This window comes from Mauremys mutica, chromosome 7 (assembly GCF_020497125.1).
Source record: "Mauremys mutica isolate MM-2020 ecotype Southern chromosome 7, ASM2049712v1, whole genome shotgun sequence".
NCBI lineage: Eukaryota > Metazoa > Chordata > Testudines > Geoemydidae > Mauremys > Mauremys mutica.
Window position 1 is genome coordinate 59,271,633 of NC_059078.1, and position 13,018 is coordinate 59,284,650.

The window sequence follows — 13,018 nt, forward strand, 5'->3', positions numbered from 1 at the left end:
GAAAATGTTACACTTACATACTTGATTGGAAAATGTCTCTCTAAGTCTGCACCCCAGAAACTTCCAGGCCTCATGCATTGTCTGCAAATTTACATTCCATTAACCAGTCTATCCATAGCTACCTCTATAGCCTCAATTACCCTAGTATTTCAGTGCCTCACAATCTTTAATGAATTTATCCTTACAACACCCCTGTGATATACATGGGAAACCGAGGCCAGCAAAGCTAAGTGACATGCCAAAAGTTTGTGGCAGATCAGGGAAGTGAACGTGGGTTTCCCAAGTCCCCGGCTAGCACCCTAGCCACTGAACCAACCTTTCTCTCTTGCTTTTGTGGAGATTTCACTTTTGGGAAGCTTTCACTTTTGGGGAAATAAGTATTTAACCCTGGAAACACAAGAGGCTCCGAGAGCTGGAGGATCACACATTTTCACCAAGCAAGGCGACCTCTAAGAAATCCCCATGGAAAACTGTAAAGAGGGGAAATGATCATGCTGTGACAGAAGAGACACAGAGGAGGAAAGAAAGTATAGATATGGGCCTGAAGTGGCAAGTTTGGATCTGAATCCTAATTTTCCAAAAATATTTATGGTGTTTAGATCCGGGCTTCATCTGTAGAAAACAGCAAGGGATCAAAGACAAGTTTGGAGCTGGCCTAAAGTTTTCAGACACTATGTTTATTCCCTCTTAGATCTGTTGCAAAAATGATGCGAACAGCACTAAAATTCTGATGCCAGCTCTGTCCTCAGTGGAGGAAGATAATTTTTGCAGCTCATAGACAGAATGTGGCCACGTTTCAGACAATACCCATTGCTGCATGTGACCTTGTCACGGCTCGTACAACCTCGGCCCTCATTCAATTTTTACAAAACATTGTAATTGTTCTACACTCTTTCTTGTTTGACTTCTACAAGCAATAGCACAAATGGTGAACCAGGTCTTTCTGCTACGGTAAGATTTGGTTCGCTGTTGATCTTGATTCATTACATTCTCCCATTTCCCTAACAGTAAATTCCCCCTGTAGAATCAGTCCTCCATTTCCCCTGTAAATACTGTTGTTTAGTGCTGATGGGAGTTGTTAAGCATTTTCCGTGTTCCACCCCAGAGATGGCCGTATTTCTATCCTAGGTGAAGTGCATATACAATTATTTTTATAAGCCTTTTGGGATCCCTCAGGATGAATGGCAACATTTTATTATTCATTTCTTTGTATTGTAACAGGATTAGCAGTTAAGTTACTATTAAGAGCGATTAATATCTTGCATTGGCTTTTGAAAAATATAGTTGCTATTTGTCATGCATAGGATGCACTATTTACTTGCAGGCTTTTAAGGAAATAGTTTCCTTAACAATTCTAGTAGCTGTGTCTAGATGATGCAGGAAGCCCTATGCTAACGGTATATTACACTCACAATAGACACACAGGGTTTGTCTGCACTGCAATTAGACACCCAGAGCTGGCCCATGCCAGCTGGCTCGGGCTTGCAGGGCTTGGGCTAAGGGACTGTTTAATTGCAGTGTCGAAATTCACAATTTGGCCTTGCAACCAAGTCTAAGAAATGTTCGGAAACTGCAGATCTAAACTAAATGAAATGTCTCTCTACCACATGTTTTGTGCAACAATTGCTTTTCAGGCCACTAAAAGGCAGTTTGATTCCCTGGTTGCAAACACGTGCTTCAGTTTATACCCACAGCCATTTACTCCGGCTAGGAAACATTCATCCAGTTAAATCAAGCCAGAATTTGTAGAGTTCACTTCTATGCTAAAAGGCAAATGCTGTGCTCAATCAGTGTAAACTCAGAACTCCACTGATTTCTCCAGTGCAAATCCAATATTACTGTGAGCAGAATGTGGCCTTTAATATTTAAGCTTTGTAATATCTTTATATATTAGAATAACAATGGCATTTGAGCAGACAAGTCAGTTTACAGTACCTGCAAAAATCTAGGAGTAGCAGCTCCTTGCAGGAACAGCTCTGAGCTTCCTGCTCCCCAGAGCTAAATTGAGCAAATCCCACCTGGGCACAGAGTTCCAGATTTAAAGAGACAGTGCAGTAAAAAACCCAGAGTTTCAGCCTTTTGCTCACTGTAGTGTAGTTTCAGCCGAAAGGAATATGCTAGTGGTGAATGCCCCCTGGGCTATGCTGGTCCCAATGCTGCAGTGGGGTCAGCCCCCAAGAATCTCAGTGCACGGAGGGGGGCCACTGGTGCCAGTTACCCCATACAGAATGATGATGATATCAATTTCCTTTGTAAAGTGCTTAGTGAGCAAAAGATGAAAAGTACTATATAAGAGCAAGGTGGTGATATTCTTTATTTGTCAGCTGTTCTATAAACAGGGCCAGGACCTGAGCTCTGTGAACCCAGCAGCCAGATTTAGGCATGTGTGCATACTAACAACTTGCCCTCAATAATTCATAGATTTAAGGCCAGATGGGAAGGCTAGATCATCTACTCTGATCTCCTGTATAACACAGGTAGGCAGGTCATTCATCTGGTTTTAAGCCGGCCACTCCTGTTGTTGTATGGTTTGTCCCCTGTCCAGTACGGATATTAAAACTGGACATGGTTTAGTCCAATATCACACATGGAGGGTGCCATTTGGCAGAGTGCACTTCTCTGGCCCTCCCCCCCGAGTGACCTTGCACACGCCGTTTGTGTGAGGTCACGCTGGCAGCGCAGTATGCTCTGCAAAATAGCATCCTCCATGTGACATGGTCACACCAGCAGGCGTGGGGACAGCTAAGGGGATGTTGACCTGTGTTCTGGGGATGTCAGTGGCCACCCTAATCACAGGCCATTAAATTTCACAATTAACTCCTGGATTGAGCCCAATAACTTGTGTAGCTAACACACCTTCCAGGAAAGCATCCAGTCTGGATCTGAAGACACTAAGACATGGAGAATCCACCACTTCCCTGATAGAAGGAGAGGATGCCACAGTGTGCGTGTTTGACCTTGCACTCTTTCTTCATGAGCTAGGTAAATCCCTTGGCACTTGGACTAGCAGCAGGGATACCCAGCATTGTGGCCCTGGTCCTCGGAATCATACTGGCTGTGACCTGCATTCGACAAAGGACACGCTGCAGCTGTAATAAGGTGACTGTATGACATTGCTATTGGCTTTGTAACATTTCAAATGGCGATGGGCTCACATTGGAATCCTGGTTCAAAACTCCGTTGGGCTTTGGGGAAAGTTGGATTCAGATCCAGATCCAAGTATCACTGCTGGCCGTATGCTCCCACCCTAGAAGGAGCCCCAGATCCAAACACTCCGTAACTCATGGAAAAGTTGGAGCTCAGATTCATGGCTTGGGGCCGCTTCACGTTTAAAGGATGTGTTGGTGAAAATCCAGGAGGGAAAGGCTTGAAGTGAGGGAAAGCATGAGATATTAACTAGGATTGGTCACAATTTTTCCATTCAAACAGTGTTTCAGTGGAAAATTGATTTTTTTGTTAAATTATTATTTTTTTTTGCAGAAAGTATCTGCTTTGAAAAGAAAAATATGCCCCAAACTTGAAATATTTTGATGCCTCATGGGAATTGTGGTTTGGTTACATCATTTTCCATTCTCCCCTATGGACCAGGCTCCCCAGCTCGATTACATCTCCCATGATGCACCATAATCAGGGACTTCATGATGGATCACTTCCTTTTTCCAAGAGGGGAGACCCTGGTGCTTCATGGGAGATGTAGTACAACCAGGGAGCCCAGTTCCTAGAGGAGAATGCGGTCATGAGGCACCCAAACGACAACTCCCATGAGATACTAAGGCAGCACTTTTAGAATTAAAATATTTGGGGTTTTGAATTTTTGCTGCAAAATTGAAATTTTCCACACACACCCCCAAAACTCCATTTTCCAACCACATCTAATATCAATACAAACTTTGATTTCCTGCTGCCTTAGAGAGGGCACCTACAATCTTACCAAGAGACATACTTTCTGATGGCTGTTGCTAGTTTAGATTTAGAGCTGTCAAGTGATTAAAAAAATTAATCGTGATTAATCACACTGTTAAACAATAATAGAATACCATTTATTTAAATATTGTTGATGTTTTCTACATTTTCAAATATATTGATTTCAATTACAACACAGAATACAAAGTGTACAGTGCTCATTTTATATTTATTTTTATTACAAGTATTTGCACTGTAAAAAAACAAAAGAAATAGTATTTTTCAATTCAGCTAATACAAGTACTGTAGTGCAATATCTTTATCATGAAAGCTGAACTTACAAATGTAGAATTATGTACAAAAAAACTGCATTCAAAAATAAAACAATGTAAAATTTTAGAGGCTGTAAGTCCACTCAGTCCTATTTCTTGTTCAGCCAATTGCTCAAAGAAACAAGTTTGTTTACATTTGCAGGAGATAATGCTGCCTGCTTCTTGTTTACAATGTCAACTGAAAGTGAAAGTGAAAGTGAAAGTGGTACGGTTGTAGCCGGCGTCGCAAGATATTCATGTGCCAGATGCGCTAAAGATTCAGATGTCCGTTCATGCTTCAACCAGCATTCCAGGGGATATGCATTCATGCATCCATGTAGTGCAGACTGAATCATGTTCATTTTCATTATCTAAGTCAGATGCCACCAGCAGAAGGTTGATTTTCTTTTTTGGTGGTTTGGGTTCTGTAGTTTCTGCATCGGAGTGTTGCTCTTTTAAGATTTCTGAAAGCAAGCTCCACACCTCATCCCTCTCAGATTTTGGAAGACACTTAAGATTCTTAAACCTTGGATCGAGTGCTGTAGCTATCTTTAGAAATCTCACATTGGTACCTTCTTTGTGTTTTGTCAAATCTGCAGTGAAAGTGTTCTTAAAATGAACATTTGCTGGGTCATCATCTGAGTCTGCTATAATATGAAATATATGGCAGAATGCGGGTAAAACAGAGCAGGGGACATACAATTCTCCTCCAAGGAGTTCAGTCACAAATTTAATAAACACATTATTTTTTTAATGAGCATCATCAGCCTGGATGCATGTCCTCTGGAAAGGTGGCCGAAGCATGAAGGGGCATACGAATGTTTAGCATACCTGGCACATAAATACCTTGCAATGCGGGCTACAAAAATGCCATGCAAATGCCTGTTCTCACTTTCTGATGACATTGTAAATAAGAGGAGGGCAGCATTATCTCCTATAAATGTAAACAAATTTGTGTGTCTTAGCGATTGGCTAAACAAGAAGTAGGACTGAGTGGACTTGTTTTGGTTTTAGTGCAGTTATATAACCAAAAAAAAATCTACAGTTGTAAGTTGCACTTTCACAATAAGAGATTGCACTAAGGTACTTGTATGAGGTGAATTGAAAAATGCTATTTCTTTTGCTTATCGTTTTTACAGTGCACGTATTTTTAATAAAAATAATATACACTTTGATTTCAATTACAATACCGAATACAATATTTATGAAAATGTAGAAAAACATCCAAAATATTTAATAAATTTCAATTGGTATTCTAGTGTTTAACAGTGCGATTAAAACTGCGATTGATCATGATTTTTTTGAATTAATCACATGAGTTAACTGCGATTAATTGACAGCTCTAATTTTAACATGAGATTTAATTGTCAATGTACATGTGCAAATTTGGCGTTTCCCTTTATTAAAATGAATCTGTGTCACACCAATGAGGGCAGCGACAGGCAGTCCATGCACATCTCCTATTGTCAGGCATTGGGGCCTCACAGGTGTCAACCTGCCTGGATGAGCTTGCAGGATCAGGACTTCAGTTCTTGAATAGGTTGGGCCTGTCCCTCCACTGTGTTGACACCTGTGCTAAGAGCTGCCTGTTCAGAATGGTAGCTCTTTACACCCAGGTGACTCTCTGCAAGGTGCAAAGCAGAATCAGACTCATGGTATATGTCATAGGTTTATTCCCCACTTTGAACTTTAGCGTTCACAAGATGGGGACCTGCATGGACTCGTCTAAACTTAAATCCTAGTTTAGATCTGGTACGCTGCCACCAACTAGAAATTCCAGTGTCTAGTACACTCCCTGTTCCCCCAAACTTTCCCTGGGGAACACAGATCCCAACTTCCTTGGATCTTAACACAAAGGGAAATAATCCATTCCCCCCACCTTCTTCCCCCTCCCCTTGTCCTTGGGAGAGATACCTTGATTCAAACTCCTTGAATCAAACAAAGAGGGATTCACTTTTCCCCCTCCCCTTCCCCTGAAAATCCAAACAAGGGAAGAAATCAATCAAGTTCTAAAAAGAAAAGATTTTATTAAAGAAAGAAAAAAGTACACTATCTCTGTATTACCAGGATGAAAAAATACAGGGTCTAACTTAGAAGCCTGGAGAGGCTTCCCCCCCCTCCTCCTTCCTCAGAATAATCAAAGTAACAGCAAACAGAAATAAAGATATTTCTTCAGCAAACACACAATTGCAAATGTAGAAACCAATTATAAGACTAAACCGCCTTCTAATACTCACTATACTGAATAGAAGAAAATACTTCAGGAAACCTTGGAGAACTTGAAGAATATGTCTGGCCTCTCTTAGATCCAAAGCAAGAATGAACTCAAAACAAAGAACACAGACAAAGGCTTCCCTCCACAGAGATTTGAAATTATCTTGTCCCTTGATTGGTCCTCTGGTCAGGTGTTCATCAGGTTACTGCTTGTTAACCCTTTACAGGTAAAAGAGACCTTAACCCTTAACTAACTGTTTTATGACACGCCCCCCAAATCACAGACAGTGGGGGAACCACACTGGCGGTGATTTCTTCCTAGAACTTTAAAAATAAACAGATTAATAAAACACATGCACCGTTACATATACTACTAAGTATGTAAACAACAAGATATTTGACATTCAAGAACACTTTTTAACCATTTGACCGGACATACCTCGCAACGTCCTTGCCCATCCCTTCCCAGTGGAAGGACTTCCCGAACCTGTCTTTGGTTCTGTTCACCCCAGAATGACCACTGGGATGATCGTGGGCCAAGCTTAAGAGCTTTTCCCGGTACTTAGTTGGAACTACCAACTGTTTTTGAGGATGCCAGCCTTCCTGGTGTCCACCAGAAAGAATCTCCTTATATAAAAGTCCTTGTTCTTCAACAAACCGGTTTCGGTTAGATGAGTTGAGAGGCGGTGGGTTGCTCCGTGCCGCCGCCCAAGCTTTCTTAAGGCTGTCATCGGCTTCCTGCTCAGTCTGGAACTGTTCCCTTGAGGCTGGAGACACTAGTTCCTCTGGAAGCGATGTAGGTGATGAGGTTGTTTCCGTTGACTGTGAACCGCTCTCTGCTGGTGCACTAGGTGATATTTCAGGCTCTGGCTGAGCCTCTTGGGTAGGGTTGTCTGCTGCTTCTGCCAGTTTAGGCCCGCCGGCGCCCTCTGGTGATGGGGTTGGAGGCGGGTTTGCAAGTGCTGGCGTCAGTGCTGGCAATGGTTATGTCGCTGGTTGCTCTTCCAGTTCCGGTTCTGGGACTGGATGTACTATGGCTGTTGTAGTTGTTGGCATGAGATCCGGTTCCACCACCTCTGTCTGGGTCTCTGGTAACACAGACGGGGCCCTGGTGGATGGCTCAGGAACAGGGATGGGAGTGGAAGCTTGTTTGGCCTGGCTGCGGGTGACCACTCCCCCCCTCTTGGCCAGTTCCACATGGTTGGCCAAGTCTTCCCCCAGTAGCATGGGAATGGAAGAATGGTCATAGACAGCAAAAGTCCACTTTTCTGACCAGCCCTTGTACTGGACAGGCAATTCAGCTGTCACTTCTGCTAAGGGTCCACTGAGCCGTGGCCTCAGCTCTATCATGTACTGGTCTTCAGGGATGCTGTACCCATGGCAGGTTCTTTCAAAATTTTGCAAGAAGGCCTTAGTGTCATCACCTGCCCTGTAGGTGGGAAATGTCTTGGGGTGGGGAACAGTGCCTGGAGAAGGATTGTTAGGGTTGGCTGGAACATTTGGGTTAGCCCTTGCTAATTCCAGGGCCTGCTGGTGGGCCTCCCTCTGGAGCTCCAACGCCCTGGGACCTGCATGGACTCCTCTAAACTTAAATCCTAGTTTAGATCTGGTACGCTGCCACCAACTAGAAATTCCAGTGTCTAGTACACTCCCTGTTCCCCCAAACTTTCCCTGGGGAACACAGATCCCAACTTCCTTGAATCTTAACACAAAGGGAAATAATCCATTTCCCCCACCTTCTTCCCCCTCCCCTTGTCCTTGGGAGAGATACCTTGATTCAAACTCCTTGAATCAAACAAAGAGGGATTCACTTTCCCCCTCCCCTTCCCCTGAAAATCCAAACAAGGGAAGAAATCAATCAAGTTCTAAAAAGAAAAGATTTTATTAAAGAAAGAAAAAAGTACACTATCTCTGTATTACCAGGATGAAAAAATACAGGGTCTAACTTAGAAGCCTGGAGAGTCTTTCCCCCCCCCCCTCCTTCCTCAGAATAATCAAAGTAACAGCAAACAGAAATAAAGATATTTCTTCAGCAAACACACAATTGCAAATGTAGAAATCAATTATAAGACTAAACCGCCTTCTAATACTCACTATACTGAATAGAAGAAAATACTTCAGGAAACCTTGGAGAACTTGAAGAATATGTCTGGCCTCTCTTAGATCCAAAGAGAGAACGAACTCAAAACAAAGAACACAGACAAAGGCTTCCCTCCACAGAAATTTGAAATTATCTTGTCCCTTGATTGGTCCTCTGGTCAGGTGTTCATCAGGTTATTGCTTGTTAACCCTTTAGAGGTAAAAGAGACCTTAACCCTTAACTGTTTTATGACAGTATATTTTAGAAATACAAAGCACCCTCTTCCTTAACCGTATGCTGTAAGTACAGGTCTGAGCTGAAAAGGGACTCTTTAAAAAGTCATCCTGAAGCTCACAAAAGCACAAACGTGAAGTTTGCCTCAGTGCCTTCAAATCACATTGCTCAGCTTACAAGTGAAAAATGGGGCTTCTAACTGGCCAGCTTCTGAAAACTCAGCTTGAGATCTCAGTGTCAAGCAGGGGTTCTTTCTGGCCACAGTGATTTGATTTAAATCGTGATTTACATCACCAAGTGGAAAACCCGGATTTAAACCGTTGATTTTCATCAACTTTCCCATTTGTACTTCAGTTATTTTCTAAAGAAAGGTACATTCTCATTGGCTGATATAACCGCTAAAGCATGTTGATTTACAACTAAATTGAGGCTAGGTTTGGTACATCTTTTTGCTACACTATAACTAGGTACATTAATTTAAGCAGTTATATAGCTTAGTATTTTCAGAGCGTTATGAAGTACTTGCAAAAAGAACAGGAGTACTTGTGGCACCTTAAAAACTAACAAATTTATTTTAGCGTGAGCTTTCGTGAGCTGCAGCTCAGTGAGTGATCAATGGTTCCATGTCTAGATGGCAGCCGGTATCAAGTGGAGTGCCCCAAGGGTCGGTGCTGGGGCCGGTTTTGTTCAATATCTTCATTAACGATCTGGAGGATGGTGTGGACTGCACCCTTAGCAAGTTTGCAGATGACACTAAACTGGGAGGAGTGGTTGATACGCTGGAGGGTAGGGATAGGATACAGAGGGACCTAGACAAATTAGAGGATTGGGCCAAAAGAAATATGATGAGGTTCAACAAGGACAAGTGCAGAGTCCTGCACTTAGGACGGAAGAATCCCATGCACTGCTACAGACTAGGGACCGAATGGCTGGGTAGCAGTTCTGCAGAAAAGGACCTAGGGGTTACGGTGGACGAAAAGCTGAATATGAGTCAACAGTGTGCCCTTGTTGCCAAGAAGGCTAATGGCATTTTGGGTTGTATAAGTAGGGGCATTTCCAGCAGATCAAGGGATGTGATCATCCCCCTCTACTCAGCACTGGTGAGGCCTCATTTGGAGTACTGTGTCCAGTTTTGGGCCCCACACTACAAGAAGGATGTGGATAAATTGGAGAGAGTCCAGCGGAGGGCAACAAAAATGATTAGGGGGCTGGAGCACATGACTTATGAGGAGAGGCTGAGGGAACTGGGATTGTTTAGTCTGCAGAAGAGAAGAATGAGGGGGGATTTGATAGCTGCTTTCAACTACCTGAAAGGGGGTTCCAAAGAGGATGGATCTAGACTGTTCTCAGTGGTAGAAGATGACAGAACAAGGAGTAATGGTCTCAAGTTGCAGAGGGGGAGGTTTAGGTTGGATATTAGGAAAACCTTTTTCACTAGTAGGGTGATGAAGAACTGGAATGGGTTACCTAGGGAGGTAGTGGAATCTCCTTCCTTAGAGGTTTTTAAGGTCAGGCTTGACAAAGCCCTGGCTGGGATGATTTAGTTGGGTTTGGTCCTGCTTTGAGCAGGGGGTTGGACTAGATGACCTCCTGAGGTCCCTTCCAACCCTGAGATTCTATGATTCTATGATAACATGTTTAGGCCTTAAAATATTTTGTATTCCATTCAGATTTTCATTGTAAACAGATTTATTTTTTAAAGGAAAACTTCTTATAATTTGAATAACAAAATAAAGAAAAATCTGATTATTTTGATTTAAAAAAAATAGATTTGTATCCACCTGGTTTCTGGCTCATGTATCACCACTAACAAAAGATTCTGTAAACCACAGTGTGCCCTCAGGTTCATTTGTGCAAGCTCAGCATGACAGCTTATCTGAGTGTAAGGGCGGGGGCCTGGGGACCAGAACTCTCGGGTTCCTAGCTTTCACTAGCTCCCAGTGTGATCTTGGGCATCTTTTTGGGCCTCCTGTTTGTAAAGGACTTTGAAATCCTTGGATGAGAGATGCTAGAGAAGTGCAGAGTATCATTATTTACTATAGTGACGTAGCCCAGGCATGTCCGGAGTTCTGAAGTTTTTTCACAACAAACCATATTAGAATTCCCCATTGCTCCTTTTGCGGAGGAAGGTAAATTGTTATGGGTGTGATCTGTCTGTGACATTTTGTTTATTCATTCAGGCCAAGCAGGGTCAAGAGGTGCCTGAAGAATGCAAATATGAACAGACCATTCCAAAGCTTCCAAAAGTAAGAATTCTTATTAGCACTTCCTAATATGCTGCAAATGGGCCAGTCCTCAACATAGCGCGCACACCCTGAGTTAGTGACTATGCACAGTCCTCCCTGGTGGTTGGCTAAAGGATAACTCCCAGCCAATAACATACAGCTCACTCTAAGCTCTTTCCCCAAGCGTGCCTTTTCCAAGGTTTCCCTCTATATTATTATTTATATCCACCTATTGCTGGGGCCTTTCCAAAGAGAAAAGCTGGGATGTCTCACATGTCGCGCCCTGCAGAGCCTGGGTGCTTTGTGGCAGATGGCTATTATTGTGATGCTTTGCTCCTAGGTCTCCTGTGTGTCCATATTGAAGGAGCCAACAAATGCTTATGAAAACGAGGATGAAAACCCACCCCGCAGGCTACCAGCGCCCATCCCCAGAAAATCCAACTGGGCCAGGAATATAAAGCAGGACGCTCGTCCTGCAGGACAGAAATCCTCAGAAGTAAGTCTGGAGGCAGTCTACGAAACTTGCATACCTTCCCCCATAATCGAGAAGAGGGCAAAGCGTGTGGTTTGGAACTGAAATCAACTTGCCATATGCTCTGCTTGGACGCCCCTGCCAATGCAGCTCCACTGCTGTTAGAAAGAGGGTAATTTGTGCCTGTGTATATTTGGACTGACACAGAACAAAGAGAAGGCAGATGAAGGAGGACTATGTCTGGAATGATGCCTTCAGGACGCTGAAGCAAAGTGCCCCCAGCCATCCACAAGTGATAGCTTTGCTTATCTGGCAAATTTTAACGGCATTTGAGTTGATTCACTCTAATCAAGAGCAGCTTACCCTTCGCATTGACACTGTGGATAGAAAAGCTCTGCCGCATGCACTGTATTCTATTCTTCCCCGTTTCTCCAAAGGGTCTGGTAAATACGCTCATGGTCTTAGTCCGTGTGCTATAAAATCATCTCTCATGTGACATGTTGTTTATTACTTAGAGTAGGAACAGTGTCAGGACGAATGAACTAATCCTCTGTCCCAGCAACCCGCCCCTTTCCTATTTAAGACCTCGCTTGTCCCCATTCTCCCCCACTCCCTCGGAGTCTGTAAGGCTTACGGAGTTTCGGGGATTCCTCTCACAAACTCTTTCCAGACTGTCCTAAATGAATGCAATAAATGTTTACACAAGCACATTGCATAAAGTCCTCAGTACAAATCAATGCATCACTCGTCCCCCTTCTGTATTCAAACCAGACACCCAAGTAGAAGACTCGTTGTCATGGAGGAATTTCCAAATTCTTATTGAAATCCAATCCTCTTTATTTCCAAACTTCCTGGAAACCGTGAGCCATATCTCAGCTGGTGTAAATCAGCATTGCTCCATTGAACTCAGAGCAACTCCAGTTTATGCCAGCTGAGGATCTGGCCTTGCAATTCCAAGATCAATTAGTTACTTGCATTTCCAAACAGTTGGTGGCTCAAGAAGGCAAAACTCTATTTAACTCAAAGGGTTCTAAGCCTGGATCTCATGAACGGGTGTCGGGAGGCCATGACAGCCAGCTCTTCTCATGGGGCTAAATGGGAGGAGGATCCAAGCTAAATCCCAGGGAGAGATTCTCAGTTCGCAGGGGCGAGTACTGGTATGGAAAAGGAATCATGCTGTAGCAAAGGTTGAGAACCTGCTGCTTTAACTCATTGATTAAAAAAATCACGTGTTAATATGCCTTAGTAAATGTGGTTATCAACATAACATCTATCTGTGTTTTTAATTTCTTACTCGCAGGAAAAAAAATCTTTAATTCATTCACTGTAAATATCTCCTTTTTAATTCCACCCTCAAAATATATACACAAAAATACATTTCATTGTGTGTGTGGTTTTGATATATACGCACACCATCATTTAGATACATAAATCCCCCTGGAAAGGGGGAGGGATAGCTCAGTGGTTTGAGCATTGGCCTGCTAAACCCAGGGTTGTGAGATCAATCTTTGAGGGGGCCACTTAGGGATCTGCAGCAAAAAAAAATTGGTCCTGCTAGTGAAGGCAGGGGGCTGGACTC

At 43.1% G+C, this 13,018-nt stretch overlaps 1 long non-coding RNA gene across 1 annotated transcript; it reads left to right on the plus strand.

Annotated features, from left to right (window-relative positions):
• The first annotated feature begins 901 nt into the window (after positions 1 to 901).
• On the plus strand, positions 902 to 12,793 carry LOC123374825. The gene is made up of 4 exons (XR_006581211.1): positions 902 to 951; positions 2,983 to 3,099; positions 10,923 to 10,988; positions 11,308 to 12,793. It is a non-coding gene; the product is annotated as an uncharacterized LOC123374825 (long non-coding RNA).
• Positions 12,794 to 13,018: the final 225 nt, after the last annotated feature.